The 27679-nt window shown below is 42.7% G+C and overlaps 1 protein-coding gene across 1 annotated transcript in view; it reads left to right on the forward strand.

The window, feature by feature from the left end:
• Positions 1-27679, forward strand: part of RCAN2 (regulator of calcineurin 2) — a 265288-nt gene that overhangs the window by 17744 nt on the left and 219865 nt on the right. The window lies entirely within an intron of this gene.

The raw sequence follows: 27679 nt of genomic DNA on the forward strand, positions 1-27679 counted from the left end.
GAGATGGAGGGAGTAACAGATCAAGTTTCAGGGGATCTTCATTTTGGTCCTGAGTATGCTATTCTAACTATGAGACCTTGGGCAAGTTATGGAACCTCTCTGAGCCTCAGTTTTCTGCTCTGCAAAATGAGCATGGCCTGTGATCTCATAAGGTTGTGTGGAGGGTCAAACGGCATAATAGCTTTGGTGACAATAGATGAAAAGCATTATTCTTCTCAGCTTCACCCACCAGCGCTTTCCCATTACATACTCTCTGTTCACTTAGCCCATCTTCATGTTGACTCTTTTTCAAACTTTGAAAAGGGGTTCATGAGAACATCTGTTAGACAAACACTGAAAAGAGAAAAGAGAAAGAAGACTATTTTTGGTGACTCATGACATCCCCGTTTGACTCTGAAAGCCATGACAGCAGACACTGTGGTTGTTCATTTTGCTTTGTTTTGTTCCGCACATGGTAGACCCTCTATATTTCTTTGCTGAATGAATAAGCATAACTCCTGATGTCCAATATTGGACAATACTTGTCCAATATCAAGTAGCTATTCTGCTGTGCGCAGGAGCAGAAACAACAGTCAGATGCTGGAAGGTCTAGCATTTCAACTACTCTCTTTTCATGTCATTACAGAAGCCAGCCAGAACGGAGGCAGGGATGTGATTAAGGCAAAATAAATTTGAAGTTGCGATAACTAAAGCGCGTCTGAATTACAGCTGTTCTGCCTGTTTGAAGAAATGTCATCTGGTGGATGACACCAGGGAAGTGAGGGGAGGACCAACTAATCAGCGACCTGCTCTCATCTCCTTTCAAAAAAAAGCACTCACACCCCTCCTGACCCCACCCCAGTGGACTCAACCATTCACTGCCTGCCTCAAGTTAAAAATAAGCCACTCATCTTTATTGTTAAGAAATTAATCAGCCTGGGCAGAACATGGCTTTTCAAGGACAGACACATGCTCAAATGAGTATTTTTGGAAACGGGCACAGAGACGCATCTATGGTGTTCTGTCCACGCTTACCCTTGACTTCTGCCATACAAGCTGTGGGAGGTAACACGCAGTGGTTACAGGGTTTCTCCCCTACTTAACGAATAGAGTCCTGAGAAAGCATCCGCGGTCATGTGCAGAGCGCCCTCTCCTCTGGCCTGGTTTCCAGGTGACCAGGTATGAACAGGTGGTTCCTGAGTCCCCTCTAAGATGTGTGCCAGGCGCTAGGGATGAAATGTGGACCCGAACCGCGTTGCCTCCGTGGTCAGATGGGGCCACTCGCTGTTGGAGGATGGACTGAAGCAGAGGTAAAAGAGATATTTAGAATGAACCTGCTTGCAACCTGCTTGGAAGTTAATGATGCTCAGTGTGAGGGGCCAGGGGCTAAGGTCAAGAACAGCACTGTGTCCCCAGGCAGATTTTGAGGTGACTCATCTCCGAATGAGATGGATACTTGGCAGGACTTTCTGAGGATTTTCTGAAAATTGCTGTAACATCAACCTCAATAAAGTAAAAGGTTTTCAGATATTCACCTGGACTAAGGGGAACCATTTCCAAAGCTTCTGGGAGATTCTTAGGTGGAAAAACCGTAATGTCATTTTAATCTAGTATTTGTCAGAAATGGAACAAGGTCACCTCAACACAACCTTGGAAGTCCCTAACAGTGCCTAAAAGGATTTCCTGATTTACAAAGAAATGTATTAAAACGATGAGACAGATATGGTCATAAGCCTAGAGAAATATAAGCCTTGCCTTTCTCCTAAGGATGAGGCTAGACTTTGCATATCCCTTCTTAAAAGAAGACCTGCACCTTCTGCTGTATGTGTTCTTTCCCAGCAACTCACTCCTTAATCCTGTTCAACTTCTCTTTGCTCCTCCTTTTTATAACTGCTCTTTTGAAGGTCATGGAACCCCCAATCTGGAAACCAGAGTGATTGCTTCGTCTTCAGCTTCCCCAAACTTTTACGTGGCATGGATGCCAGCGACCACTCTTCCTTGCCTGAACCGCCCCCCCCCGCATTCCTTGCCTCTGTGAGGAGGTTTTTCTCCTGATTCTTCTTATCTATCCCCACCCCTTTCTCACTTTTCAAGCCTGCCATCACTTACTGTATGAGTCAACTCAGTCAGCTCAGGTAACCAAGTACCAGAGCCAGTGGCTTAAACAACAAAAGTTTATTTCTCAAAGTGCTGGAGGCTGAGAAGTCCAAGGTCAAGGTGCCAGTCGATTCATTTCCTGGTGAGGACTCTCCTCCTGCCTGTAGACACCTGTCTTCTTGCTGTGTTGTTGCATGACGTCTTCGTACCTGTGTGGGGAGAGAGAGGGAGGGAGACAGACAGACAGAGATATTGAGATCTTTTCCTTATCTCCTAAGACCAGCAATCCTACAGGACTAGGGCCCACCCTTATAACCTCAGTCACCCTTAATTACTCCCTAAAGCAGTGGTCCCCAACCTTTTTGGTACCACGGACCGCTTTTGTGGAAGACAGTTTTTCCACGGATGGGGTTGGGGAGAATGGTTCAGGCAGTAATGGGAGCGGCAGGTGAATCTTCATTGGCTTGCCACCGCTCACCTCCTGCTGTGAGGCCCGGTTCCTAACAGGCTGAGGACCGATACTGGTCCGCGGCCTGGAGGTTGGGGACCCCTGCCCTAAAGGCTCCATGTCCAAGTACAAAGTAGGGCTTGAGGCTTCAATATATGAATTGGTGGAGGTGGGCGGGGAGACACAGTTCAGTCCATAGCACTCACTTCTTGCAGAACCCTGTTGGTGGCTACTTAGATGGTCTTCCTGCTGTATAACCCTCTCACTCTTAGCTGAGCTGCTTGGAAATTTTGTTAAAGTGCATATCTGGTGATCACACTCTGCTGCTTCAACAGCGTGCCTCACCCCTGGCTTTTCCTCCTCACTGGCATCAGATTGACATCTTGGAAAGGTACATGACAATATGGCCTCTCCCCCACCCCACGTGTCACTCTCGGCTCCTGTAGTTTTCTAAACACTATTCCCCGAGCTCTCCTTCCTCCATGCCTTTGCTCAAGATTTTCCCTCAGCCGGGAATGCACCCCCCCTGCCCCCACTGCCCCTCCTCTAAACACAGGCTGCCTCCTCACCATCTATCCTCCAGTACTGCCTGCTCCGGAATCCCTGCCTGACTCCTCGCTCCAGCTGGAGCCCTTTCTCCTCTGAGTCCCCAGCACTGCCTGCTCACCTTTTCTGCCACCCACTTCCCTCTCCCTCCATCCGGGACCTGTGTGTCCCTGTGTCATCATAGTCCTGGTGCCCCTCCTCTGCCACCTGCTCAGAAGCGGGTCTTTCTGTCCGACTCAGAATCAGTCATCTAAGCGGCATCACGGTAGTTTGCACAGAGCAGATTCTCAATACATAACTTTAGAGAAGAAATCTACAAACTTCTATGTAACGCTCAAAAATTAAAATATTATCTCTGTCTTGTAAACTCATCCTCAATCTTTTCATGGTGAGTTATGTCAAGAGTGCCCTTAAAGGATGAAATTACAGAAGAAAATGGTTTAATCCTCATAGATCTTTTACATAAATTATTCACACCTGAAATGGTAACCAGCAGTCTTTCATTATCCACTATAAAAATATTTCAGTGATTGATCTGACAATGATCAGGTTAAAAAAAAATTCCAAATTAGTTTTGGATAACAGCATGTGGTTTCCTCTGTAAAGGTACTTCTGAGGCCATAGATTGGCTGCGTTTCCACTGTGCCCCCTGCCATCGCCGGGCTTTTTGTTCTGTTGTTATTAACGTTTGGCTCCTGGTGGTGATGCGGCAGAGTTCAGCCCTTTGGAATCCTGAGGTTTGATTGATGATTTATACATTACTGTTTATTATTAAAAAGAATAAAGAGAAGGAAGAAAATAGCCCAGGCAGCCAAACAGTTCAGTTCCCTAGACATTTATTGGGTGCCTGTTGTGTGCTGGGTATTGAGATAGAGGGGTGTGTGTTTGTGTGGGGGGGTATGTGTAATATAATCTTTGTTACTTTCACAGACATAGAAACCAAACTTATGGTTGCCAAAGGGGAAAGGAGGGGATATAAATTAGGAGTTTGGGATTAACAGATACACACTACTCTATATAAAATAGATAAACAACAAGGACCTACTGTATAACACTAGGAACTATATCCAATATCTTATAATAACCTGTAATAGAAAAGGATCTGAAAAAGAATATATATATATATAACTGAATCATGTTGCTCTATACCTGAAACTAACACAATGTTGTAAATCAACTATGCTTCAATTTAAAAAAATCTAAGAAAAATCCTGGCTATTGAGAAGCTATAGAGGAGGGTCATAATCAATCATCATGGATGGTCAAACAGTGTACCATAAGACATTGTATAGAGCGAACGAAAAGAGAAGAAGCATGAGTATGCTTTAAGAGTTTGCAAATTAACAGAACACAAATATATATGTACATTCTAAAGATGATTTATAGAAACAGATAAGTGTTCATGCAAATAACTAATCAAACTGTCCTCAAACATGACTCCTAAGAATTCAGGGCCGTGGAGCCTGGGAAACTACATTATCATTTAAGCAAAAAAGCATGACCATTCAGAAAATGGGAGACTTGAAGGTTCAGCTCGGCTCTCTTAGGCAGCCCTAAGCCTAGTCCTATGGAGACTTTCCCTCTCTATGGGTTTCCACAAGTCACGCTGAGTAGCTCTATTCTGGGGGGTAAATCCTCCTATATTATTACTTCAGAAGAAGCTCAGTGCTCCTGAACTCTCTTCTCAGATTGATCGGTTTACCTCATTTGGAACAACGCTCTGTATTCCTTCTTCTTTCAAGGAGACTTATGTGTTATGGAGTAGGCTAGGACCAAGGCTGATTTTTGATTTCCTCTTTCCTTCAGGAAGTTCTAGTGAGTCGCCGCTAGGTATCAGGTACTATGCTGGGCTCTAGAGATACAGTGTGAACAAGATAGATACAGCCCAGCATTTGCAGAGTTAATTGGGAAGAAGGCAATTAAACAACTACAGTATAGCAAGATAAAAACTATTATGGAGAAATACAGCTTGATGGGGAATTTATCTTAGAGTTAAAAATTTTCAATAACCTATTTGTTGCCTGGCTGAGCGCTAGAAAGTGATGTGGGGAAGGGTCGCAGAGAGGTATGACAAGGATTAAACTGACACAGGAGCTACAAAGGGACTATCGCTGGACTTGCTTGGTCTTGGTTGGGCACCTAAAATATAGCTAGCTATATGTTACAGAACCCTGCTTTTAAAGGAAGTCCTGATATATCCATCTTTAGCATTTATATGTGTGCTTTTATGTAAGGGGGCAACTTGCCACTTTTTAAATCTAGGTTTCTGTTGAGTCGTTTGGAATTTGGAAGGTATTTTCTCAGAGAAACTTCATAAATTATGACCAGGTCCCCAGGCTAACCCAAAAGGTTATTATACGCATGATGTACTTGAGATAAAGTACTGGGTTTCTGCTTTGAGACATCTTAGAAACTGTTTATGTTACTGTGGGAAAATGTCCGGTATTCCAAGTTGGAAAATAAGCAAGCAAGCTTTCCCTCTGTAGCCTTGATGGGGAGAACAAGATTTTCTTTTCCCTATCTGCCTCCTTCCTGAACAATGAAGAATTCCCCCAGGTCCAGGTCCCTGGGGTGTAGGATGGGGGCTCCAGTGGAGGTAGGGGCTAGCAGGGGGTCAGAGGGGTGTGTGCAAGGTTGTTGATGGTCGATGAAGATTCACAGTACATTTTAGGTGCTTTACATGTATCGTTTCATTGAATCCTTACAACACACCCGTGAGATGCTACCTTTGCTCTGAAATGCTGGTGTGGGCCAGGGCTCAGACCTTGGATGTCTTCTCTCACTAACCCCCCTCATCCAGTCCCATGATTTCAAGTATCACTTATGATATAGCCCTCCTCCCTGAGCTGTGGACTCAGCACCAACTGCTCATCGCTTAGATGAATAGTAGGAATCTTCAACTTAACCTGTCCTAAAATGCACTTTTTAAAAAAAATTTATTTTATTATTTTTGGCTGCGTTGGGTCTTTGTTGCTGCGCGCGGGTCTTCTCTAGTTGGGGCGAGCGGGGGCCACTCCCCGTTGCGGTGTGCGGGCTTCTCATTGCTGTGGCCTCTCTTGTTGCAGAGCACGGGCTCTAGGCGTGCGGGCTCAGTAGTTGTGGCGCATGGGCTTAGCTGCTCCGCAGCATGTGGGATCTTTCCGGATCAGGGCTCGAACCCGTGTCCCCCACATTGGCAGGCTGACTCCCGACCACTGCACCACCAGGGAAGCCCTAAACTGCACTTTTGATTTTCTCTCTTCAAACCTGCCCTTCCCATAGCATTCTCCATCTTTGTCAATGGCAACTTCCCACGTCTAGGTACTCAGACCAAAACCTCAGCATTATCCTTGAATCCTCCCCTACTCCATATCCAGTCCTTCAACAAGATGCTGCTAGTACATTAAAAATATCCAGAATCCTATTGCTTTTCACTATTCCACCTGCCACCTCTCTGGTCTCCATCACTATCACCTCCTGCCTGAATTGCCGCCAATAGTTTCCTAATTGGTTCCCTCCTTCTCTCCCTGCACTTTTGGTCTATTCCCCAAATAGCAGCCAGAGAAAAGTCAGTTTATGAAAGTCCTCTATTCAAAATCTTCCAGCGGGGCTTCCCTGGTGGCGCAGTGGTTGAGAGTCCGCCTGCCGATGCAGGCGACACGGGTTCGTGCCCCGGTCCGGGAAGATCCCACATGCCGCGGAGCGGCTGGGCCTGTGAGCCATGGCCGCTGAGCCTGCACGTCTGGAGCCTGTGCTCTGCAACGGGAGAGGCCACAACGGTGAGGGGCCTGCGTACCGCAAAAAAAAAAAAAAAAAAAAAAAAAAAAAAAAAAAAATCCTCCAGCGGCTTATCATCTCAGCGTAAAAAGCGGAGTCGTCTCCATACCCTGTACGGCGCTCTACGTCCTGGCCTCCTGCTTTCCCTCGGAGCTCATTTCTTCCCACCCTCCCTTCCTATCATACATCAGCCGCTGTCAGGCTTTTTTCCTGACAGTCTCTTTACCTGGTAAGTCCTTCCCCCGATAGCTACATGACTCACCCCCTCTTTTTTTTATTTTTTATCACAGACATATTTCTGACATTCCTATCTGAAATATACAGAATAACAAATGCCCTGTCGTGCAGTCCCACTACACAGGTTTTTTTTTTTTTAACATCTTTATTGGGGTATAATTGCTTTACAATGGTGTGTTAGTTTCTGCTTTATAACAAAGTGAATCAGTTATACATATACATATGTTCCCATATCTCTTCCCTCTTGCCCACTACACAGATTTTAATAGACTGGCAGATACTCTGCAGGATGGCTGTGCTGACAGGTGCACAGGGATGACAACTCCAACAGGCAGGGCACAGAGACTGAGCTGTGTGTGTTGCACCAGTCTTCACCCTCCTCACATCAAAGCCAAGGGCAGACCATGCTGATGTGGTCAGTTAGACTTGCTTTCTTTTACCCTCATATTATGTACTTCCCAGGTCCTTTTCTCCATATCCATACACCTATTACAGTTTTTAATGTTTCATATTTGGTATTTGAAGTAATTTTACATTCTAAGGGAAAAGGCCATTGAGATTCTGTTTGGAAGAAGGAAAAAAACTTTAAGAAATGTAGAAAATGGAGAAGATGAAAAAGGAAGTGAACTGGTGGAGAGAAGGGAAAAGAGAGTTGTCTAGATTTATGTAACAAATATTTTTGAGCATCTGCTGTGTGACACACACTCATCTGAAAGGTAGAACGAGGTAGCTATATAAAGACAAACGGCAACAGTCTCTCAAAAAGACAAGCTAACCTAAATTACGGTTTTTCATCTTTCACACTGCCTCATCCCTGGTACTGAATCAAGGTTTAGGAATCTAGTCGTAAACACTGGTCTTTGACATCTTAATAAGAAGCTTCTATTTTGTTGGCTGTTTTTTCCAGTTAAACATATGGAGTGGTGCTGGGATTGGTTAGACAAGCAGGAAGGGGGAGGGGCCCTAGTCTTCTCCTCTGACGTAAAGAGCTTCCAGTGGCATGTTGGGTGGACGTTGGGCAGGCGTCTCACACTGTTGCGGTGGTGCTCGTCGGGAGCCTGCCGCCTGCAGTAGTGAAGCGGCCATCTTGATTAGCACGGTGTCCGCCATGATGGTTCAGTTCATTAAAGTTACAAGCGTTTCCATCTGCCCTTTTGGTCAAGTAGAGGAATGATATACATACGTCTTCCTCCCACTTCATTTCAAGCACCGTCTTTGGAGTAAGGCAGTATCGAGACCAGGAAAGGTTGTCACCAGTTCTTAAAAGGTGAGTTGGCTGCTACTACTTGACTCCTCCACTGGCTCGGTTTCTCTCCCTCAGCCCTCTGGAGGTGCTCCCCAAGTCTCTCTCCCTCAGCCCTCTGGAGGTGCTCCCCAAGTCCCTCTCCCTCAGCCCTCTGGAGGTGTTCCCCAAGTCCCTCTCCCTCAGCCCTCTGGAGGTGTTCCCCAAGTCTCTCTCCCTCAGCCCTCTGGAAGTGTTCCCCAGAAATCTTCCTACCAACCGGGTTCTATCCTCGTGGGCCTGGCCCCTGATCAGTTGTTGGAAGACGGAGAGATGAGGTGAGTTGGCCCTTCCAAGCAACTGATCCCAATTGCAGCCAGCCAGGAAGGACTTTAATAAAGGTTTCAGCTTGTTTTTTTGAAGCTAGAATCTGGGTCAGCTCTTTCTGGTAAACAACACATGGCACCAGAAGTGAGGAACTAATTATGGATCATCCGGAATTGTGACTTTCTGACAGTGTGGAGCAGAACTGCTCAGCCTGGGTCAGCTTCTCAGTCGGGCACCTTGGTTGAGCCGGCTGCGGGCAGGCAGCTCCACCTAGAGAGGAGGAGGTGTGCTCCAGCTCCCAGGCACACGTCCAACCCGCATTTGCTCCTTTAGGGACCTAACAGATATTGTGATTGTAAGCTTGAAGGAGGGAGAGAGGGAGAGAGAGGGATGCAGGGAGAAAGGAAGGAAGGGAGGGAGAGAAAGAAAACATCTTCAGCCAAAGCATATAAAAAGAAGGGAAGGATTTAAAAAGTGACTTGAAGCCATCAGGGCAGTGACTTACTTTCAGATCAAGAGTGAACTGGTGAATTGCACCAGCACTGAAAAGGGAGAGTGAGAACCCTCATCCTTCTGGATTTAACACAGCAGGAGACCAATGAAAGTCTGAGACTCAGGGAGTTACTCAGTTGAGAAAGTGGTAATGAAGGATGAACAGGGCTCTGCAACATCTATTAGGAGAGAGAGAGAGGGACAGAGAGACGGGAAGAGAGAGAGAGAGAGAGAGAGAGAGATTGAGAATGAGGGAGAATCGCAGTGGCTCTGGGTAGAGGTAGTGATGTTACATCGCTTTCGTCTTGCCAGTGCCATGGACCAGGAGCCATGCTGGGTGCAGGCTATTACAGGCAGAAGCAAGGATGCTCACCATATGGGAGGAAATGTAAAAACATCAGTAAATGGGTTCGCTTTGCCAAATGTTGTCAGTAACAACACATGTGTAGACCAGAAGCAGAAAGGAGACGCTAGGTGGCCCTCCCTGGGTGGAGGGTGCTTTACTGGTGGTGCTGGGGGTCAGTGGGGGGAGGGGCCTTCCTGGGAAGGACCCCGGAGCCTCTGGTTAAGCACTTGGTGGCATTTTTATCCAGGTTGGAAAATGGCACTCAAAGGAAAGAGGATGGCAAGTAAAACTTAAGTCTCAAGCAGGGAACATGGGTTAGGAAGCCAGGTTCATGGGCTGCGAAACTGAAGGCAAGTTCTTAGTCTTGGTCCCGAAGTTACGTCAAACCCCGCGCCTACCACAAAATATGCCTTGCTTGGAATGTAAACAGTTATCTGAGACTAGACGAAGAGATAAAGAGGTGGGATGACCGTGAGATTAACAAACGCCAGTCAGCGTCAGCGTCAGCAAATGCTAACATCTCCTGAGCTGCAGGACTCTGGACCAATCGGGGCCCATGATAATCTCATTTGAGCCTCTCCATCATCCTGATTTGTAGCTTTGGAAACTGAAGCTCTGTGAGTGAAACTAACTTGCCTAAAATCACCAAGGAAAATGGAAAATGGTGGTGGAAGGAGGATTCAGCCCTAGGCTCCAGGCCTCAGCTGCCAGCCCAGTCTTCCCCCCCATGGTCACCCAGCACTGGGACTGCTGGCATTAGAATCTGGGTTCGTCTGTCTTTAGAGTTCCTTCAATCCATATAACAACCCTATGAAGTCAGTACCAGGGTGGCCCCCGTGTTGCATACACTGCTCAGACATGTTCAGTAGCATGTCCAAGGTCACACAGCTAGGAATTGCTGGTGCCAGACCCAACAGACCAACTCCAAAGTCTACACTTTGCTCGCTGCCTCTCTAGGTGTGAAAAGACTGATGACTCCAGGAAAGAGGGGACGAGATCCTATGTCACGTGAAAGAACTAAGATGGCCAATACTAATAATAGTTACATTTATTGAGCACTGCCTGTGTGTCCCATTGTCCTAAATGCCCTATTGTGTTAGCTGTTAAATCCTCAAAACAGTACTCTAAGGCGTAAACACTCCTGTTATCCCTACTTCAGAGGTGATGACCCTGAACACAGAGAGATGAAGTAACTTGCCCAAAGACAGCAAGTATACTGGGAAGCTGAGAGTCAGGCAGGACTCCTGAAGTCCATTCAATTCAAGAAATGCCAGAGGTTACCTTCTAGGGGTAAAGATCTTATTTAGCAGCGACAGGGGTTATCCAGGTGGAGGACACAGAGCCCCTGACCCCAACAGGAAGTGGAGGATAAGAATAAGAAAAGTACAAGGAGAGTATTGATGAAAAATTAATCAGTTGCTCTAAGAAAGAAGTGGAAAATTTTATTTGAGCTGAATTTGAGGATTATAACCCGGGAAGAGCATCACAGAAAGCTCTGAGAACTGTTCTGCCCATTAGAAGTCAAGGAACAGTTCTGTAAGTTTTTTTGTTTGTTTGTTTGTTTGTTTGTTTTTTGCGGTACGCGGGCCTCTCACCCTTGTGGCCTCTCCCGTTGCGGAGTACAGGCTCCGGACGCGCAGGCTCTGCAGCCATGGCTCACGGGCCCAGCCGCTCCACGGCATGTGGAATCTTCCCGGACCGGGGCACGAACCCATGTCCCCTGCATCGGCAGGCAGACCCTCAAGCACTGCGCCACCAGGGAAGCCCAGTTCTATAAGTTTTTGAGACAGAGGGCTGTACATCAAATGATGTATTATTGACAGTTTACATCATCCAGGTCTAAGCGTCATGGTGGTGGGTCATGTGACCCCTTATAAGATCAAGAAGGAATGTTATCTTTAAGGAGTTGTCTTGCTGATGCGAGGAGAATGTTGCTCTTTATGGTTGAGCACGTATTCCTGCCAATGGGGAGGTTTGGTGGATGCCAAGTGCAGATACACAATGCACAGTGGGGGGAGATGGGAGACCAAAGGGCAGAGAAGAATTTTTTATATTTCAATGTTTCTTGTATTGCCATGAAATATGAATTCTATTTCACAAGAGGCGCAGCAAAGTAAGTGTTGTGAGAGGTCGGACACAGGATGATTGGGGTTAGTGAGGGGGTGATCTCTTCTTGTGCAGGTGGGGCTCAGAGTGGGGTGTGAAGGCGGTGGCCCCAGGTGTGGCTTTCAGGATGAGCAAGATGTCGATAGGAGGGGCTGGGGACCAACACAAAGGCTTAGAAGCGAGGAAAGCTTGAGTCAGTGGACCACACAGGACCACACAGCTGTCCATACGTTTGATAGATAAAGCCCTCAGAACAAAGGAAGCCCTTCATAATTGCTGTCGCTGTTGTTGTTACTATTATTGTCCTTATTGACAGATGTGGAGACTGACGCTGAGACTTAGGACTCTTTTCTCACACCGACAGGAGAGTAAGATACATCTGGACAGGAAGACCGTCATCTTCCTGTGGGTGTCCAGGTTTGCTGGGCGGAAGAACTCTTTTTATTGAACTTACTAGATCTTAGGGAGTTATGGAAGATTTTTAATGTGGAAGTAACCTGAACATTTAGCTGTATTTGAGAAAAAAAGTCGCATAGGCTATGCTGGGGACTGAGATAGGGATATTCATCTTTCTCTTCCTAGTTCCTTTATATTTGCATTAAAAAGACCTTACAGTCGAGCTGATCATTATCTGCTAATCTTATTAGAGAGAGTGTCGCCAGCCTTCTTGGCCTCCTAATGAGTTCTGACAAGCCCTTCGCAACCCACCTGTCCTCTGGCAGCTTTCCAGTCTGGCTTTCCTTTCTTAATAGAATATCTGAATAACCCAGACCCTTCTTGGCTGGATTTTCCTCAAAGGTGCAGCCTCTCTTACTCTCTGCCCCTTCGCCCCAGCCCCCTAAGTCCCCTCTGACAGCAGAAGGGGAAAGATTACATCTTACTTTGGCTACCATAGCAACCCTCACCTGCCTCACTGCTCCCTTTAGAAGTGTCATCCTCTCCGGTGAAGTTATTTTGCATATAATTACTTGGCTTCTCTGGAGACTTGGGGCTTTCTTTTAAACTTCATCTTACAGCCATGATGAGAGGGTGGACTTCTGCCTACTTCCTGGGCTCAGAAATACCCCTTCCACAGTGGTGCAGGCATCGGTCCTGAAACAGAGTTGCTCATTCCCCTTTCCATCTTTTTGTTCTTAAGAAAAAGAAAAAGGCAGTCAGAAATGGTGAATCTGTGGGCTTCCCTGGTGGTGCAGTGGTTGAGAGTCCGCCTGCCGATGCAGGGGACATGGGTTCACGCCCCGGTCCGGGAAGATCCCGCATGCCGCGGAGCGGCTGGGCCCGTGAGCCATGGCCGCTGAGCCTGTGCGTCCGGAGCCTGTGCTCTGCAACGGGAGAGGCCACAACAGTGAGAGGGCCGCGTACCGCAAAAAAAAAAAAAAAAAAAAAAAAAAAAAAGAAATGGTGAATCTGTGACATTATACATTTTTAGATTGAGTTCCACTGAAATTAACCTATCACATTTCTAGGCTACCACCCAATTATGAAGACGGTGCTTGATTTCTTCACTTGGTCCCAGAGAGCCTCTGTCCATCCCTCTTCATTCTGTGCCCCAGGGGCTGACCCATATATTCCACATCCCAGCTCCCTTGCCCTCTGGTTCCCAGTTGGGTTTGGCCAATGCAAGGTGCCAGCAGATCAGAGAAAGAGAGCAAGGTGGGGATATTAACTCCCCTGGCACCCTCTCTGTGGTGGCACTGAGGATGGGCTGTATCCCTCAACCTGAGTGGGGGCCTTTTCCACTCAACCCTCTGTGTCCCGGTTCTGGAAACCTCTCCCCTCTTCTCAGCTCTTCTGGTCTAGGGATGGTGCTAGCCCAGGCTTTTGCATTCTCTTTTGTGGTTTCCCTAGAGCCTGCCCACACCTTTGTCAACAGTTCCATTATTAAACTCTTTTCAGATTCTCCGACTTGAGCATGCCATCTGTTTCCTGCTGGGACCTTGACTAATACAATGACTGAAGCTCTTCTCTTTTGGGTGAGGGCTCCAATAGTTCTTGTTTGTTTTGTTGAATAAAGCTCTGGTTTATTGTAGGTTATTCTTTGTAGAAACAGATTTTCCGATCTTTAAGAGCAACTTTCTCACCTTCATACCCTTCATAAAAGGTGATGTTTCCTCTCTCTGACTCTCTACCCTTGCAGGAAGCCTGTTTGGAACCCATTTTCTGGATGTTGTCAGTTAGGGCTGTGAAAATGGACTACAAAGGCCCTAACTACCTGTCCCATCTGACCCTGCATAGATGTGAGGGTCTTCCTTCCCTTTTTATTTTGTCAGTTGGAAGAATATACAGTATTTGCAAATCTTCCAGGGAGACCATGGGCATTAAAACCCTACAGGTGTAAAGATGTTATGATGGGTGAGTCTATAGTCCTGGATTCTGCTGTAGAAGCCAATACAAAAGGAGATGGTGGCCACAGCTTGCTTTTTTTTTTTGTAACTTCATAAAAATGTAAAAGAAGCTGCTTCCTTGGGGAATTGAATTAATTGAATTATTGTTCTGTGGGAGCTTCCAGTGGAACAGTGGTCCCAGAAGGTGTCCTGAAGGGAGCTATGAGCGAGGAATGTGGATACTTCCTTTTGAAAAACCACAAGTTGAACACTGCGTCCTCTTGGTTCTTTCAAGACTGATCCCAAATGGTATCAAGAATAGCAGGAGGTTCACACAGCACGGCGGGTGTGAAAATTCTGTGGCTGAATTAAATAGGCTCCATTATATTTCAAAAAGAGCTCTAATGGGTTTCTCTGGAGCCCAGCCTAAGAATATCATGTCTCTCCTTTGTATCCCAGGATGGCTGGGATAGTTTGATGTTGCTAATATTATACTTCAGTCTCCCTATAAGTTGGGCAAAATGAGGAAAAGGCCTGGCTTATCCCGAAGAGGGTCTAGCTAGGTGACAAAAGGACCTCATCCATAAGGCCAGACCAAAACTGGAAGCTGATATGATTTAATTGTAAAATGATTATCATTATTCACATAAATTTTTTTCTAATCAGCTTACTTTGCCCCAGGTATCGTTGAAGAATAATTTTAGAGCTAAAGGGGTTTTAAACACTGTAAAACTTATAAGTTGAGGTTTCTATTCTTTAAAAAAAATTGTGTTGGATTTATTTACCCTTATATTCAATTTAAAAATAGCTATAGGCATTTCTTTCTACTACTTATTAATGCAACATTGCATTCTTAGTTTTGATCATTAATATTCAGGCTGACATGGTCACCTTTAACTTCTTCCAAACTAACACATCTCCCCTAATCCATTTACTTGTTTTTCAATGAAAACTGAATTTAAAGTCAGAAGGAATTATTCCTTAATCACTTCCATTTATCCTATTTTCTTATTTATCCTCCTCAGCTGGCTATAACATGGAATCAAGGCACACTTTTTCCTATTTGTTGCCCTTGTTGCAAAAAGTTTTACATTCTTTTTCTTAATTTAAAAAGCAGATGAGTCGAATCTTTAATATTGTTTTGTCTAAGGAAAAATAAACTCAAACTTAAGTTGCTTTTGGAGTATGTCCTACTCAGGTTTCTTCCTTTGTAGATCATTATTTCCTATGTTTAAAAATTCTTGCTTTCTAGTTTTTTTTTTTTTTTACATCTTTATTACAGTATAATTGCTTTACAATGGTGTGTTAGTTTCTGCTTTATAACAAAGTGAATCAGTTATACATATACATATGTTCCCATATCTCTTCCCTCTTGCGTCTCCCTCCCTCCCACCCTCCCTATCCCACCCTTCCAGGCGGTCACAAAGCACCGAGCTGATCTCCCTGTGCTATGTGGCTGTTTCTCACTAGCTATCTACCTTACATTTGGTAGTGTGTATATGTCCATGCCTCTCTCTCGCTTTGTCACAGATTACCCTTCCCCCTCCCCATATCCTCAAGTCCATTCTGTAGTAGTTCTGTGTCTTTATTTCTGTCTTATCCCTAGGTTCTTCATGACATTTTTTTCCTTAAATTCCATATATATGTGTTAGCATACGGTATTTGTCTTTCTCTTTCTGACTTACTTCACTCTGTATGACAGACTCTAGGTCTATCCACCTCATTACAAATAGCTCAATTTCGTTTCTTTTTATGGCTGAGTAATATTCCATTGTATATATGTGCCACATCTTCTTTATCCATTCATCTGATGATGGACACTTAGGTTGTTTCCATCCCCGGGCTCTTGTAAATAGAGCTGCAATGAACATTTTGGTACATGACTCTTTTTGAATTATGGTTTTCTCGGGGTATATGCCCAGTAGTGGGATTGCTGGGTCATATGGTATTTCTATTTGTAGTTTTTTAAGGAAACTCCATACTGTTCTCCATAGTGGCTGTACCAATTCACATTCCCACCAGCAGAGCAAGAGTGTTCTCTTTTCTCCACACCCTCTCCAGCATTTATTGTTTCTAGATTTTTTGATGATGGCCATTCTGACTGGTGTGAGATGATATCTCATTGTAGTTTTGATTTGCATTTCTCTAATGATTAATGATGTTGAGCATTCTTTCATGTGTTTGTTGGCAGTCTGTATATCTTCTTTGGAGAAATGTCTATTTAGGTCTTCTGCCCATTTTTGGATTGGGTTGTTTGTTTTTTTGTTATTTAGCTGCATGAGCTGCTTACAAATTTTGGAGATTAATCCTTTGTCAGTTGCTTCATTTGCATATATTTTCTCCCATTCTGAGGGTTGTCTTTTGGACTTGTTTAAGGTTTCCTTTGCTGTGCAAAAGCTTTTAAGTTTCATTAGGTCCCATTTGTTTATTTTTGTTTTTATTTCCATTTCTCTAGGAGGTGGGTCAAAAAGGATCTTGCTGTGATTTATGTCATAGAGTGTTCTGCCTATGTTTTCCTCTAAGAGTTTTATAGTGTCTGGCCTTACATTTAGGTCTTTAATCCATTTTGAGCTTATTTTTGTGTATGGTGTTAGGGAGTGATCTAATCTCATACTTTTACCTGTCCAGTTTTCCCAGCACCACTTATTGAAGAGGCTGTCTTTCTCCACTGTACATTCCTGCCTCCTTTATCAAAGATAAGGTGACCATATGTGTGTGGGTTTATCTCTGGGCTTTCTATCCTGTTCCATTGATCTATCTTTCTGTTTTTGTGCCAGTACCATAATGTCCTTTTTTTTTTTTTTTTTGGAGGTACGCGGGCCTCTCACTGTTGTGGTCTCTCCCGTTGCGGAGCACAGGCTCCGGACGCGCAGGCTCAGTGGCCCAGCCGCTCCATGGCATATGGGATCTTCCCGGACCGGGGCACGAACCTGTGTCCCCTGCATCGGCAGGCAGACTCTCAACCACTGCGCCACCAGGGAAGCCCCATACTGTCTTGATTACTGTAGCTTTGTAGTATAGTCTGAAGTCAGGGAGCCTGATTCCTGCAGCTGTGTTTTTCGTTTTCAAGATTGCTTTGGCTATTCAGGGTCTTTTGTGTTTCCATACAAATTGTGAAATTTTTTGTTCTAGTTCTGTGAAAAATGCTAGTGGTAGTTTGATAGGGATTGCATTGAATCTGTAGATTGCTTTGGGTAGTAGAGTCATTTTCACAATGTTGATTCTTCCAATCCAAGAACATGGTATATCTCTCCATCTATTTGTATCATCTTTAATTTTTTTTCATCAGTGTCTTATAATTTTCTGCATACAGGTCTTTTGTCTCTTTAGGTAGGTTTATTCCTAGATATTTTATTCTTTTTGTTGCATTGGTAAATGGGAGTGTTTTCTTGATTTCACTTTCAGATTTTTCATCATTAGTGTGTAAGAATGCAAGAGATTTCTGTGCATTAATTATGTATCCTGCTACTTTACCAAATTCATTGACTAGCTCTAGTAGTTTTCTGGTAGCATCTTTAGGATTCTCTATGTATAGTATCATGTCATCTGCAAACAGTGACAGCTTTACTTCGTCTTTGCCCATTTGGATTCCTTTTATTTCCTTTTCTTCTCTGATTGCTGTGGCTAAAACTTCCAGAAGTATGTTGAATAAGAGTGGTGAGAGTGGGCGACCTTGTCTTGTTCCTGATCTTAGTGGAAATGCTTTCAGTTTTTCACCATTGAGGATGATGTTGGCTGTGGGTTTGTCCTATATGGCCTGCATTATGTTGAGGAAAGTTCCCTCTATACCTACTTTCTGCAGGGTTTTTATCATAAATGGGTGTTGAATTTTATCGAAAGCTTTCTCTGCATCTATTGAGATGATCATATGGTTCTTCTCCTTCAGTTTGTTAATATGATGTATCAAATTGATTTGCGGATATTGAAGAATCCTTCCATTCCTGGAATAAACCCCACTTGATCATGGTGTATGATCCTTTTAATGTGCTGTTGGATTCTGTTTGCTAGTATTTTGTTGAGGATTTTTGCATCTATGTTCATCAGTGATATTGGCCTGTAGTTTTCTTTCTTTGTGACATCCTTGTCTGGTTTTGTTATCAGGGTGATGGTGGCCTCGTAGAATGAGTTTGGGAGTGTTCCTTCCTCTGCTATATTTTGGAAGAGTTTGAGAAGGAGAGGTGTTAGCTCTTCTCTAAATGTTTGATAGAATTTGCCTGTGAAGCCATCTGATTCTGGGCTTCTGTTTGTTGGAAGATTTTTAATCACAGTTTCAATTTCAGTGCTTGTGATTGGTCTTTTCATACTTTCTAATTCTTCCTGGTTCAGTCTTGGAACGTTGTGCATTTCTAAGAATTTGTCCATTTCTTCCAGGTTGTCCATTTTATTAGCACAGAGTTGCTTGTACTAATCTCTCATGATCTTTTGTATTTCTGCAGTGTCAGTTGTTACTTCTCCTTTTTCATTTCTAATTCTATTGATTTGAGTCTTCTCCCTTTTTTTCTTGATGAATCTGGCTAATGGTTTATCAATTTTGTTTATCTTCTCAAAGAACTAGCTTTTAGTTTTATTGATCTTTGCTATCATTTCTTTCATTTCTTTTTCATTTATTTCTGATCTGATATTTATGATTTCTTTCCTTCTGCTAACTTTGAGGTTTTTTGTACTTCTTTCTCTAATTGCTTTAGGTGCAAGGTTAGGTTGTTTATTCCAGATGTTTCCTGTTTCTTAAGGTAGGATTGTATTGCTATAAACTTCCCTCTTAGAACTGCTTTTGCTGCATCCCATAGGTTTTGGGTCATCGTGTCTCCATTGTTATTTGTTTCTAGGTATGTTTTTATTTCCTCTTTGATTTCTTCAGTGATCACTTCGTTATTAAGTAGTGTATTGTTTAGCTTCCAAGTGTTTGTACTTTTTACAGATCTTTTCCTGTAATTGATATCTAGTCTCATAGCATTGTGGTTGCAAAAGATACTTGATACAATATCAATTTTCTTAAATTTACCAAGGCTTGATTTGTGACCCAAGGTATGATCTATCCTGGAGAATGTTCCATGAGCACTTGAGAAAAATTCCATTTTGGATGGAATGTCCTATAAATATCAATTAAGTCCATCTTGTTTAATGTATCATTTAAAGCTTGTGTTTCCTTATTTATTTTCATTTTGGATGATCTGTCCATTGGTGAAAGTGGGGTGTTAAAGTCCCCTACTATGATTGTGTTACTGTCAATTTCTCCTTTTATGGCTATCATATTTGCCTTATGTATTGAGGTGCTCCTATGTTGGGTGCGTAAATATTTACAATTGTTATATCTTCTTCTTGGATTGATCCCTTGATCATTATGTAGTGTTCTTCTTTGTCTCTTCTAATAGTCTTTATTTTAAAGTCTATTTTGTCTGATATGAGAATTGCTACTCCAGCTTTCTTTTGGATTCCATTTGTATGGAATATCTTTTTTCCATCCCCTTACTTTCAGTCTGTGTGGGTCTCTTGTAGACAGCATATATATGGGTCTTGTTTTTGTATCTATTCAGCCAATCTGTGTCTTTTGGTGGGAGCATTTAGTCCATTTACATTTAAGGTAATTATCGATATGTATGTTCCTATTCCCATTTTCTTAATTGTTTTGGGTTCATTATTGTAGGTCTTTTCCTTCTCTTGTGTTTCTTGCCTAGAGAAGTTCCTTTAGCAGTTGTTGTAAAGCTGGTTTGGTGGTGCTGAACTCTCTCAGCTTTTGCTTGTCTGTAAAGGTTTTAGTTTCTCCGTCAAATCTGAATGAGATCCTTGCTGGGTAGAGTAATCTTGGTTGCAGGTTTTTCTTCTTCATCACTTTAAATATGTCCTGCCACTCTCTTCTGGCTTGCAGAGTTTCTGTTGAAAGATCAGCTGTTAACCTTATGGGGATTCCCTTCTGTGTTATTTGTTGTTTTTCCCTTGCTGCTTTTAATATGTTTTCTTTGTATTTAATTTTTGACAGTTTGATTAATATGTGTCTTGGCATATTTCTCCTTGGATTTATCCTGTATGGGACTCTCTGTGCTTCCTGGTCTTGATTAACTATTTCCTTGCCCATATTAGGGAAGTTTTCAACTATAATCTCTTCAAATATTTTCTCAGTCCCCTTCTTTTTCTCTTCTTTTTCTGGAACCCCTATAATTTGAATGTTGGTGCATTTAATGTTGTCCCAGAGGTCTCTGAGGTTGTCCTCATTTCTTTTCATTCTTTTTTCTTTATTCTGCTCTGCAGTAGTTATTTCCACCATTTTATCTTCCAGGTCACTTATCTGTTCTTCTATCTCATTTATTCTGCTCTTGATCCCATCTAGAGTATTTTTAATTTCATTTATTGTGTTGTTCATCGTTGCTTGTTTCATCTTTAGTTCTTCTATGTCCTTGTTAAATGTTTCTTGCATTTTGTTTTTGTTTTTGTTTTTGTTTTGTGGTACATGGGCCTCTCACTGTTGTGGCCTTTCCTGTTGTGGAGCACAGGCTCTGGACACGCAGGTTCAGCAGCCATGGCCCATGGGCCCAGCCGCTCCACGGCATGGGGGATCTTCCCGGACTGGGGCACAAACCCGTGTCCCCTGCATCTGCAGGCGGACTCTCAACCACTGTGCCACCAGGGAAGCCCTCTTGCATTTTGTCTATTCTATTTCCACAATTTTGGATCATCTTTACTATCATTATTCTGAATTCTTTTTCAGGTAGACTGCCTATTTCCTCTTCATTTGTTAGGTCTGGTGGGCTTTTATCTTGCTCCTTCATCTGCGGTGTGTTTTTCTGTCTTTTCATTTTGCTTATCTTACTGTGTTTGGGGTCTCCTTTTTGCAGGCTTCAGGTTCGTAGTTCCTGTTGTTTTTGGTGTCTGTCCCCAGTGGCTAAGGTTGGTTCAGTGGGTTGTGTAGGCTTCCTGGTGGAGGAGACTAGTGCCTGTGTCCTGGTGGATGAGGCTGGGTCTTGTCTTTCTGATGGGCAGGTGCACGTCTGGTGGTGTGTTTTGGGGTGTCTGTGGCCTTATTATGATTTTAGGCAGCCTCTCTGCTAATGGGTGGGGTTGTGTTCGTGTCTTGCTAGTTGTCTGGCATAGGGTGTCCAGCACTGGAGCTTGCTGGTCGTTGAGTGAAGCTGGCTGCTGGTGTTGAGATGGAGATCTCTGGGAGATTTTCGCCATTTGTTATTATGTGGAACTGGGAGGTCTCTTGTGGACCAGTGTCCTGAAGTTGGCTCTCCCACCTCAGAGGCACAGCACTGACTCCTGGCTGCAGCACCAAGAGCCTTTCATCCACACGGCTCAGAATAAAAGGGAGAAAAAGTAGAAAGAAAGAATTAGTAGAAGTAGAAAGAAAGAAAGAAGGAAAGAAAGAAAGAAGGGAGGGAGGGAGGGAAGGAAGGAAGGAGAGAAGGAAGGAAAGATAGAAAGAAGATAAAGTACAATAAAGTAAGATAAAATATAATAAAGTTGTTAAAATAAAAAATAATTATTAAGAAAAAATATTAAAAAAAAAAACGGAAGGATAGAACCCTAGGACAAATGGTGGAAGCAAAGCTATACAGACAAAATCTCACACAGAAGCATACACATACACAACTCACAAAAAGAGGAAAAGGGGAAAAAATCATAAATCTTGCTCTCAAAGTCCACCTCCTCAATTTGGGTTGATTCGTTGTCTATTCAGGTATTCCACAGATGCAGGTACATCAAGTTGATTGTGGAGCTTTAATCCGCTGCTTCTGTGGCAGCTGGGAGAGATTTCCCTTTCTCTTCTTTCTTCTCACAGCTCCCGGGGCTCATTTTTGGATTTGGCCCCGCCTCTGCGTGTAGGTCACCGGAGGGCGTCTGTTCTTCGCTCAGACCCGAAGGGGTTAAAGGAGCCGCTGATTCGGGAACTCTGGCTTTCTCAGGCCGCGGGGGAGGGAGGGGCACGGAGTGCGGGGCGGGCCTGCGCGGCAGAGGCCGGCGTGACGTTGCACGAGCCTGAGGCGCGCCGTGCGTTCTCTCGGGGAAGCTGTCCCTGGATCCCGGGACCCTGGCAATGGCGGGCTGCACAGGCTTCCGGGAGGGGAGGTGTGGATAGTGACCTGTGCTCGCACACAGGCTTCTTGGTGGCGGCAGCAGCAGCCTTAGCGTCTCATGCCCGTCTCTGGGGTCCCGCTTTTAGCCATGGCTCGCGCCCGTCTCTGGAGCTCCTTTAAGCAGCGCTCTTAATCCCCTCCAGGTACGTGGGGAGTTTCTGGCCTTTTGGGAGGTCTGAGGTCTCCTGCCAGCATTCAGTAGGTGTTCTGTAGGAGTTGTTCCACGTGTAGATGTATTTCTGGTGTATCCGGCCAGCCGTGCGCACGACTGTCGCGGCTTCGGCCACCTCCTGCTTTCTAGTTTGAATAACCTAGAAGACAAAAAATATAGGCAGGTTTGTTATGAGCATCAGATAAAAGTTTCAACCCTGGAGAATGCTTTTGTTACAGGTTATATATAAGTTCCCCTTTCTTGAGCACCTTTAAGCCCAGAGATAAACAGATGTCTCTTTTCTTGTGTATTTTCTTCCAGTCATGGAAAGATAAAAATATCAAGGTGAGAAGGGACCTTAAAAATAAATGTCAGCCAGCCATCTCCCTGGTCCTTGGATTCCCTAGGTGACAATCCCACAAGATCGATATCATCTGCTCTGTGGAGCGTATTCATTGGCTGTCACTGGGACAAGTTGCTCACTGAGACACGAGGCAAGACATTTCTGTTTTAATCCGAATTGTTAAAAGATCCATGGCTCCTTTTATTAAACTAAATTATTTTTCCCTGGTTGACTTCTGCTTTCTTAGTGCCACACACGAAAAATATTTCCTCTTTCAGAGTTTGAAGGCAACTGTGATTTCACTCAAGAATTCTTGCCTGTGCTTCCCTATGCTATGTCTACCCAATGCCCCTGTTTCTTAGATGACATGACTTTTGACCCCTCAATAAGATGGGATAGTTTCCTTAGGAAAAAATTACAGTTTTTCTGTTCTAGGGGGTACTCAGAATCAGCCATGTTAGTTTCTGCATGTTCAGGGCACTCAAGATTATCATCACACCACCCCTCCCAAGGTGCCATTTGCCTTTTTCATAGATCACACATCACACTATTAATGGGGTGATTTTACTTGACAGTGAAGCTAGTATGAACATCTCCATGGATACTTACAATTTTATTTTTCCTGCCATGGCTCTCTGCTGTTCTCATGGGCTTATTTGTGATTTCCCTCTCCTTCTATATCTAGTTTAAGATTGTCTAGATCAGAACTCCCATGGGCAAAATGCATGGCTCCCCATCCTCACGAGTTACACCCCATTCCTAGGAAGGTCGTATTGTTTAGGATTCTGCAATTCAGAAATCTAAATCTCATGCGTATAGTTAACCCTGTGACAATAATGGTATCCGACAGAATCAGATGTCTCTTCGAGTTCTCTTTTCCTGGATTTGTACCATATCAAATGTTGTTAGGAGTGAAAAGTGGGAGTTTTGGAAAGATTAATTCCTTGTGTAGAAACCCAGTAATGTCTAGATCATCTAATTCTAGATGATCTAAATCTAGAGCATCTAGATCATCTAGATCATCTAATTTTATTGAGGGGGAGAGAATATATTCACTTACGCCGGAAATATTTATTCAGTTGCTACTTCTTTGATGCTGATCAGGCATCTTTAAGTGTCAAGTGGCTAGTCTTCGTGGTAGGAACCATACTGTCTTCATTTTAGGTCTTTTATTGTTTATTTAATAAGTTCTGTCGGGTCTTCTGAGGATCTTGGATGAAAACATTTTCACATTGTAGCAAAGTAATGAAACAGTTGAGAAGCTTCCACTCTCCAGGCTTCCTCTTCCTTTAAAAGGAGTCCAATTCAATCATTTATATTCTCATTGCCACCTACTTTGTAATATTTAAATAAACAGTTATTTTTGCTCTTGGTGGTGTTGGGGGAGGGGCAGTGTTTTTTGTTTTTTTATTTTTAATGAGTCTTTTTTGCCCTATAAATAACTTTCCTTTCTATTGGCTCTCCAACCAGACCCATAGCAAATATTCACGGGCATCCCTGCTTGTGTCTCATTTTAGTGACATGGGCTCACATCATGGACGTTCACTGAAGTCTGAAACTTGTTTACAGCCTTATTAGTGGTGGATGGCAACCGCCTCTGTAGTGCCAGGTTCCTCTGATCTTGACAAGCTTGTACATAGTAATAAGTGGCTTTAATTCACATATTATTTTGGAGCCTTCAGAAGACATTCACTTGGTTCCTTTCGCTTGATATTCACAGTAGACAAGACCGCAGTCTTTCTCCATTTTGCTAACATGGAAACCACAGCTCAGAAAACATGCAACTTACAGAAGAACCAGAACCCAAGTAGGCCCCTGGGGCTCTTTCCAATATTTCATATAAATGTCTCTTCTCTGCATCTCAAGAAATTTTGAGGTTCTCCCTGGGGAGACTTTATATTTTAAAAGTAGATGGTGGTTTTTCTTTTCCAGATAAATGTAATGATGGAAATATATACTTTCTAAATGTCAAACAACAGAAGAATAGTTAAATAAATTATGACAGATCTATACACTGGGATTCTATGTGGCAATTAAAATTAATGTTTCAAAGAATATGTAATGATACAGGGAACTGCTCTTGGCTGTATCAGTGTGGGATACTAAACAGCAAGCTCTCAATTTTGTTTCAGAATTACGCATGAAAAAACAACGCTGGAACTAAATATGCCAAAATATTAACGGAGTTTTCTGGATAGCAGGATTATGGTTTTCTTTTCTTTTTTCATACCTTTCTGATTTTGCCAGTTTTTTCTTCAGTAAACTCATATAATCAAAAAAACATACATGTTATCTTAGTTATACTCCACAAATTTTTACTTTTAGCTAAAGGAATCCTTTGAGTGGTTCTTGTTATCTTTCATTTTTAAAATTAAATCTGAAATGAGTGGGTTAATTTTTATTATTAGTGTATACATTTGAAATAAATAACATTTTTAGAGTATATATTTTAAGTCGATCATTGTAACTCACTTGCTGGTCTGTTTTTTCCTGACAGTGACCCCTTTTTACATAATTCATTAACTCAGTCAAATATTTTGAGGGCTTTCTAGATGTACCAGGCTGAAGATACCTTGGACGAAGGCAGCTCAGTCTCTGCTCTCAAGAAATACCATTCTGGTTGGAGATACAGTAGTCGCAGTGCAGAATGAACTGTGCGAGGGCTAGGCTAGGCTGGTACTCAGGGACCGCAAAGAAAGGATGCTAAATTCATGGGTCCTGGGGGAGGTCGGAGAACCCTCCTGGAAGAGTTGCCTTTTGAGCTGAAAGCAGCTGTTCTCTTTTGGATGACCAACCTCAGATTTAGAAATAATGACAACATAAGTAAATCTTCTTAAGCTATGTAGTCAGTTGTTGCTGGAATTCCTTTCATCTTCAGCATTTCCCTTTCTGTCTGTTTATGTGGGTTTACTGAAGGTTAGTGGTTATACCAAAGCATAATAGTCTTGCTCTGAGATGATCCTAATGATGTGCTTTTATAGTGCTTCCGAGTACATATCCTTTTACGAGTGATTAACACTGATTTTGATCACTTTTTCATCCCTATTTCATTCCTCTGCCTCTTCCTACTTAGCCGAGGGAGGCAGATAGGGTTTTTTCTTCCTGTTTTACAAACATAAACGGAGTCACAGAATGATCAATAGATTTCTCCAAATTATGAGGTGAGTCAGCAGTGGAACTGGGAAGAGAAACCAGGGTTTCTTTGTTCAACGCTCTGACTTCTAACGTATTTCTCCATGTAAGTAGAATAAGTTGTTTGCCAAAAATGCATTCACCTTTTAAATCTTGACTGAAAGTAATGAGCTTAAAATAAAGTCTTACAGAGGTAATCGTATTGTTACAGCTTAGAACAGAAGTTAAGGCTATTTGGGTAGATTAAAATGAGTCCTGAGTGAGGCTTAATATTTGGTCTATTTAATTAATTTGTTCAGCAATGGATTTTAATTCTCTTTGAAAAAAAGAATAATTGAAACAGTGTCAGACCCGTTTAAGAACATTATGGGATCCATTCTGATTAATTTTTAAAATGTTATCTAAGAAGGACAGGATTAAAAATGAAACCAAAATTGACAATATCTATATTTCATGATACTGGATGATTGTAACTTTATTATCAGAAGGTTTTCCTATAATCCATTGATGAAAATACACCGGACCCTTGAACAAGATGGGTTTGAACTGTGCAGGTCCACTTATACACAGAATTTTTTCACGGAGTACGTTCTACAGGATCTGAGGTTGGTTGAATCCGCAGATGTGGAACCCTATATAAGGAGGGCCGACTCTAAAGTTATACTTGAATTTTCAACCGCGTGGTCTCTTGGTGCCCCTGACCCCCACGTTGTTCAAGGGTCACCTGTAAAAGTGTCTTAATGTTCTTAGTAATTATTTTTACTATTAAAATAATTAGTACTCTAATAATAATGTGATAGTCATTATGCATATTATGCTAAAATATCCGAAGCAACAGTGTAAATGAATATGAAGGGAAATAAATACTTTTAAGTATTTCATTGAAGTTTTTTCTTCTAATTAAAAATATTCATAGGGAATTCCTCCAGTGGTTAGGACTCTGCACTTTCACTGCCAAGGGCCTGGGTTCAGTCCCTGGTCAGGAAACTAAGATCTCACAAGCTGTGCAGTGTGGGCAAAAAATAATAATAAAAAAATTTTTTTTAAATAAAAATGTTCATATATTTTGAATTCATTATGGAAAAAAATAAAGCTTAAACCATGTACCATATTTTTATTTAAAATACATATTTTATTGATTTAAATACAGAAGATGTTGCATTAATTGGAGTTTTGAGAACTTTAGAATACAGGAATGGTTCTATTATATTTTATATAGAATGACATTTTTATTTTCCACAATTGTAGTGATCTAATTTTTTAGTTATTATTTCAGATTCTTTCATTTTTGGCTCCTGTATCCAACCAGGCCTAAGATTTTCTATGTAATGCATCATTTATATTGCCATCAAATACTGTTTATCAGGATGCCATTTAGGCTTTGTTTCTAGGAAAAATGAAAAAACAACCTCATCACAATACTGCATTCAGAGTTCGAGAGGGATATAAGTAGAAACCCATACTTGTGTGGGAATCTAGAATTTACGTCTTACCTAAACTTGGCAAGGGCAGAGTGACACTTTGCGGTACTGCCTTTCTGTCTTTTACCCTGAGGTTCTGCATTGCTGGGATTGGGGGAAACAGAGGATGATCCAGCAGCCACGTGGTAATTGCCAGGCATTCTTATCTGGGTACCCATGGGCAAGTTATTTCACCTTCTGGGACTTTAATCACTGATCTTTGAACAGAATAGTATGATAGACATGAAAATAGATACAAAGGAAAAATATAGACATTGACTGTTGTTGAAGTATGCAGGAAAGCTGATGAAATCTATTGAATTATGTACCAGTATCAAAAATTGGAAAAAGTCTCCAACTGGCTGCAGTTGGGTAGAATTTTGAATGTAAGGGGTAATGAAAGAATAGAATCATGGAACACAGGTAGATGAGATTAATACTGGAAAGCTTCACACTGGGGACTCTGAGGGTGGGGAATCTGTATACCTTGGATCAGCCAAGATAGTAGTGATTTTTTAAGATCCAGAGTTCACAAATTAGAGTAATGACCCCAGGCAGAAGAGGGTGTGTGTGTGTGTGTGTCCTCATTAGGATAGATGATTAACTATTAGAGTTACCCTAATCAGGATTCAGGTGGTGAT

Source organism: Grampus griseus (genome assembly GCF_964374135.1).
Source record: "Grampus griseus genome assembly, chromosome: 10".
NCBI classification, from domain to species: Eukaryota; Metazoa; Chordata; class Mammalia; order Artiodactyla; family Delphinidae; genus Grampus; species Grampus griseus.